This window comes from Schistocerca gregaria, chromosome 11, assembly GCF_023897955.1.
Source record: "Schistocerca gregaria isolate iqSchGreg1 chromosome 11, iqSchGreg1.2, whole genome shotgun sequence".
In the NCBI taxonomy this organism is placed as follows: domain Eukaryota; kingdom Metazoa; phylum Arthropoda; class Insecta; order Orthoptera; family Acrididae; genus Schistocerca; species Schistocerca gregaria.
The window spans coordinates 44416490-44422990 of NC_064930.1; positions in this window are offsets into that span (position 1 = coordinate 44416490).

A 6501-nucleotide genomic window follows, 5' to 3' on the forward strand; every position below is an offset into this window, starting at 1 on the left:
GAAAAAAATAAAGAAAACTGATATTTTCCTTCGTGAATACCGATGTCAGAATGTAGTAGATTGCAAATCACCCTTATAATTTACAATGTCAACAAAGATGTTTCTCATTTCTAGAGAACCAGCAAACATTTCTTCAAATGGTTCAAATCGCTCTAAGCACTATGGGACTTAACAATCTGAGGACATCAGTCCCCTAGACTTAGAACTACTTAAACCTAACTAACCTAAGGACTTCACACACACCCATGCCTGAGACAGGATTCAAACCAGCGACCATAACTGCAGCTCGCTTCCGGACTGAAGTGCCTAGAGCCACTCGGCCACAGCGGCCGTCCAAACGTGTCTTCCACATGCTAGATGCTCACACCACAATCGATTTTTTCCAACTAAATAATGGCATGAAATGTGCGGAAGAAGTTAACCGAACATTTTACACGGTGGGGGGGGGGGGATAACGATCCAGCACAGACACAAATCCATATTCAGTCATCTTAATTTTCCACGCCATCACGAAATGTATCCAACACATACTAAGTATTAGTTCGCTATTCGGTTGCTTAGAGGTCAACCCCGTTAAGACACCTATAGTCCTACAATCCAGCAGGCCTCTCCATTTGGACCGGTCCTACCATTAATGGAAACGTGAATCATCCCCGCCCAGGTCATCGGCGTAGCACGCCAAACATGCACAGGTAGAATCATTGTGCTAAGAAACCATCCACATATATATTTCATCCCTGTACTTACAACTAAATGTTGCGATCGCGGTCTCAGTTGAACGACGTTCGACAATGAGCGAGTATTAGAAATACACCCTCTTGGCGTCTGTGGCTCTGGAAGTAGAAATATTGGCACCATTCGTATGACTTGAAATATTCCTTCCTTTGTTATCACAGTACTTAACGTCAAATCCATACCCTCCTTACGAATGGATATAGCCATTTCCTTTTGCACATGTCGGAACACAAACTCATACTTCATAAGCCTGATGCTCAAGGCAAAGCTATCACGCACCCCCTGCTACAAGTATAATACTTCGTCAATAACTGATCGCTGACGATACGAACTAGTACCGACCTAAAAACAAAATGAGTAGGCATTTCTCATAAGTTTTTCCAACAAGTGCTACCACTGTGTCTTAGAAAGAGAGATTTAATCGTCTTACAAACTGCCAGATGTCAAAAACCCGATCCTAACAACTTCTGTATTTTATTGTCACAAGCGGTCTTGGTTCTAGATGTACACACAAGTATACATGTTAAAAGGTGTACCGGCTTTATAAATCGACGTATGGCATTTCCTGCGAATAACATGGCTTTTCTAGACAAATACCAAGGCAGTAGTCGCAGAGAGTATATTATCAAACCACCAGTCCGGTTATGCAACCTCGTCATAAAATCGTTCAATTTTGAAAGTGATTCGGCTAAACAGCGTGGTATGAAACCGCTATTTGTAACCCCCTCATGCCGCCGCCACTATATATTTCTCCACTATTTGTAATGTATTCTGTCTCGTTACCATATCAGAAGTTCTGCGATATATCCAGTGAGTTATAGGCGATGACTGATTGAGAAGGATCACAAAGAGTAAAAGATGGTCTGCTGATTGAGGCCGTATGAAATGTACACTAGCTTTTCAGATCTCTACTGTTACGCTATCTGCTAGAAATTATGTCTATGATTTGGAATCAAGTCTTTCCATTCAACCACGTACTTTAGTTGGATCCTATGGAGAAGTCCTCTAATGATTAGAGTCACTAGTGAATCATATTTCTGGCCCTCTCATATCTCGCAATGAGTCACTTTTCTCCAACCTATCTGCTACAGTAAAATTCCAACATGGTTTTAGGTGGTCCATATGCATCTTGCAACTAGCCCTTAGACTCTGCACACTGCTGTCCCTGTAGTTTTCTCCATGAGATTGCTCCAATGTAACTCGGAACCGTTTTGAAGCTATATCTACCAGTTTCTGCAACCCATGTAGAAACAGGCGAAGCTGAGTTACTGCGATAGAACTGTGGTTTGACCATTCGACGGAAAAAAAGCCTGCTCCTGCAACATGACGTAGTATAAAAGACAGTAGCCAACTGAGGGAAGGACTTGGATGTTGCTACTGCATTGTGGTGCTTCTCCAAACTGCAAGCAGGTACTACAGATCCTCATCCCTCAGGACCCATTCACATCTATCACATAAACATTATATCATCGTTGTTCTTTTCCATCCACCTGAGAAAAATTACAAACTATAAAAGCTCCACTAACTTCATCCAATAGAGAACTCGATAAGATTTTTACCGCATCTCTCTCCTCCACATATCGAAAACAAATATCGCATGCATGCTGGATTTGAGCATATGTTATTATCCTATTAAATATACAGGTATTCACCCACTGCACAGACCAGTTTAAAGTTTCATGACCTATATTTTAGGAGGATGAACGTATCCCTCAGACTATACTATAAGGCGAAAGAGATGGTCCCTGTGACCCTGTGTCGTTGTTTGAAACATAGTTTTTTTCTGCTGTAACACGCTTTGTACAATCTCATAGATTTTGTTCTCCCACCACAACTTCGAAACTGCGTCAGATTCTAAACTGACATTAACACGTTCTGATCCATTTCTTCTCGCAGAAAATTACACGTCGCATGGTGTAGATTATATTGTTACTGCCGTTACCATAACACACCGCCCACACTGGATGATTTTAAATAATAAACAGTTACAAGACTGGAGAGTTTGGCGGCTTTGTGGAGAGTTTCCAAACTGCTGTCCGAAAGTGACTGATGACTTATAGACTTTAACTCATCTGTCACAGTGACGGAGTAGCTGATGGAACCACGTTCCGTTTCGACTGACACCACATATTGCAGTCGTGTACGCGATCACTGTTTTGGTGCTATCCATCCCCAGAAGGTTTTGTCCCTCCACCAAACCTCTTTCTCCAACTCGAACAAGCGATGTCAGTCAATCATTATGTGGTAACCAACAGCGTGCCAGTGGACGGGTGGGATGGAATAGACACCCCTAATGAACTGAAATAATAAGTATCACAGTTATACTGTGAGCAATTGTAGCAATTTTACAGTAATTTCAACACCGACCAATTATGTGACAGCATGTTTTCCAATTTCGGTATCACAGATAAACCGCACCTTCCCCACTTTTCGGGTATCATTGAGAATGTGGACAGATGACTATACACTACATCCATTCATTGTTAATTCTCATACACATATATCATCAAAGTATATCAGACAGCATTCTACATATCTCTAACACTTCCAACATAGTGTTTAATTTACTATCTATCTCTATGCTGATGGGAGTCTTAGGGTAAGACTAGGGACTGGATGACCCCCTCCCCCCTCACACTGTCACTGAGCAACCCACCCTGCAGCACTGTTAGCGATGCAATCTGCAATCGACCACAAGTAGACGACTACATGCAACTTCTCATGTGTGAATGCAGCTTGCCGAGTACTCGCCCATCAAAGTGCGCAAGATTTCTCGAGATGCGCTCATGTCGAGAAAGTTACCATTCATTATCGATGTATAGTAACAGATTTGAAAGTGTTGTGATGTAATACCAGACGCTGAAGAAGAACAAGAACAGTTAACGTATGAGTTACTAGATTTGTTACTGGCAGTAGTAGGGCAACCTATGTGTCACTGCACTCTCCATTGTTGCCAGATGTATCCAAGATGGCGGCGATTAAGACATCCAAGATGGCGGCTGTGACATCATCCAAGATTGCGGATTTGGTGAAAAGATAGGTGAATTGGGCTACCTCCACCAATCTAACCCCCCTCCATTTCCCTCCCCCAGAAAATGGTGGAAAGTTCAAATTCCATCAGGACAATGCAACACACCTCTACTAACCTAAGAAAACTGGGAGAAAATATGTCACTTGGGCTGCCTCCACAAACCTAACTTCTCTGACTGTCACCTCCTCCTAGGGAGTGGAGGGAAATTTGAATTTGTGGCGTTAAAGAAAGGCCACTTGGGCTATCTCTACTAACCTAAGAAAATGGTAGGCAAGAAAGGGCACTTGGGATACCTCCACTAACCTAAGACGTCAGACCACCACCTCTTCCTAGGAAGTGACAGGAATTTTGGAAGGAGGATAGGTCAATTGGGCCATCTATACTAACCTAAGAAAATGGCAGGAATGAAAGGACAGCTGTGCTACCTCCACTAACGTAAGTCATTCGACCACCACCTCGTCCTAGGAAATGGCAGGAAGAGGTTTTGATCTGTGATGGACATGAGTTTTTATTTTGTATGCACTATTTATGTAAACAATTAGAGACATTACCACTGTCAAGCGTAGTTCCATAGGGTCGAGAGTCCAACTGACCTAGTACACTGTCTTGCCACGAGAGGGCGGTGACATCAATTACATGATGTCATTTAAGATGGTGGGGGAAAATAGAACGAAACAGTGCGGTCGCCATTGGATCTGGAGTCCAAGTGATCTAGTACACAGTACCAACACCAGAGGCCACTGTCATCCATTCCGTGATGTAACCCAAGATGGCTGTCTGGAGGGGAAAATGACTCAGCCTGTGCTGGGCAGCTGGAGAGAGGAAGGAGTGTACTTTATTTATTTTTGAACAGTCTATTTAAGTATTGGATTTGAAATAGAATATTCATCACAGTGATACAAAACACACACGCTACACTGCTTACAGACCTGTAAACTACTCCTAAATTACGGAAATAATGCTCCTAAAATGCTTAAAAAATTTCAGTACACACAGACATGCAGACTCCTCCTAAATAATGCTGTACACTTTGATGAGTAGAAAAGAAATTAACTCGTATACTGTCCAAATAATCCATAGCACAGCATACAGACCTGCTCGTAAAATAATGCAACCAGCACACAAACAATGCCCACAGCCACTGCCTGCCATGCCCTGTCCGGTAGACCCCACAGGAGGCTACTGCACATGCTCCCAGAAGCCAAGCCACGCGCAGGTGCCCATGCGGGTCCCTCAAGCATGAGGCGGTGGCATCCTTTTCGTACTTGACACATGAGAAGTTCCTCTTGAAATACGTGATCACCTAGGCACTGTTTCTGACGCGACCGGATAGGGGCGAAGACCTATTTGCAGAGTGCAGACACCCAAGGGCGCGCACAGGCCGACACCACAGAGAGCCACTGGCGGATGCAAGCCAGCGTGAGCCATATTCTCACGCTGCTGCTGCCTACAGCAAGCAGGTAAAAGTTGGGTGTATTTTCGGGTATACGGTTAGAGTTCTTCGAGTGTTACACTGATGTCACAGAACCCCAAGGTTCACTCAAGCTGGTTCCATATGCGTACGTCTTTTGCCAGCACATATGGTTACCATTACTGACACGATACCTGCGGATGTGGATGTCACAGAATAGCAGAGGGTGCATTGTTTCTAGTGATCCTAATGGGGCATGTGAGCTACGTTTTGCCATGCATGCGTACCCAGTGTGGCACAGACTTCGCGTGAAATGTTCGTCCTGCTATCAATACACTCTCAGCAACATTAAATGTTCTCACTGCTAAAAGCCTATGCATGATCGCGAAAAAACCATTAATCATAAAAGCATTCTTGTTGTTTGGAAAGAGAGGACTCTCTATACACAGACTGGGGGAAATCAGAACAATTGAGCAAACAGAATTCGAAGCAATGTCTTACAGAAGAGAAAAAAATGGCCTGAAGTTTTGGTATCCTACAACTACAGGTCGAAGATGTCCTAACATGCCACAGTGGCAGATGACTGATGGCATTCTCGCCAGAGATGGATGATCTGCTTCAATTTGTCTTTGAACACTTGCTTTCTCAGAACTTTCTGTATGTACCTAGCCTCTAACCTGTTCAAATCTGTTTGCAGATGCTCCTACGGCCCAGCACAAAGGTAGTGTTGTGAATGAATCGATAATTATGATTGTATTTTGTACAGATCACCATATTGTACTGACAATTAAACCCTGCAAAGTGGCCTAAAAATCGTCAAATATGGATAGACTCTTATTCAATTGCACTGCTCCCCCAATGAGGACAGGAGCGAGTACAGTAGAGCACATAACAGATCTCCATCCCAGCAATATGTCACCACGTACCGTATTGATGTAGTGAACATACAATTCATATCCTGCGCCATACAAAATCAGCCCTTTTACATCATTCATACATGTACTGCGAAGACAGACAGGACCGTATAAACTCCTCACAGCACTAGATATTCCACCATGAGGTCTGTGGTCATCCACCCCTTACGGTTGACCAGAGCACCCTCAGCAGACAGAAGTCACTCTGAGAACTTTTCTACAAATTCATGCTCGTTCTCCCTCGCCACAAACGCATTGCTCTTCATCTACATCTACATCTACATGACTACTCTGCAATTCACATTTAAGTGCTTGGCAGAGGGTTCATCGAACCACAATCATACTATCTCTCTACTATTCCACTCCCGAACAGCGAGCGGAAAAAACGAACACCTAAACCTTTCTGTTCG